This window comes from Pongo pygmaeus, chromosome 16 (genome assembly GCF_028885625.2).
Source record: "Pongo pygmaeus isolate AG05252 chromosome 16, NHGRI_mPonPyg2-v2.0_pri, whole genome shotgun sequence".
In the NCBI taxonomy this organism is placed as follows: domain Eukaryota; kingdom Metazoa; phylum Chordata; class Mammalia; order Primates; family Hominidae; genus Pongo; species Pongo pygmaeus.
In genome coordinates, this window is record NC_072389.2 from 23,020,122 (window position 1) to 23,020,386 (window position 265).

The window sequence follows — 265 nt, forward strand, 5'->3', positions numbered from 1 at the left end:
AATTGTTTTTACTTTAATACCCAAAATTGGAACAACAGCACTCACAGGAGCAAGGCTCCAACCAGTGGATCAGCTGTTTGGCATGGATGTAGAAGAAGGTGCATTGAAACTCAGTACCTCTGTGTTTAGCCTTAGGCAGAAAGTCTGTTTCTTCAAGTAAACCTAATGTACTAAAGATACTCCCTGCAGATGGCTTGTTTCCAGCCCATGGCAAGGTAGACAAGTCACATGGCTTTAAAGGCAAAGCCGTCTTGTCTGTCTCATG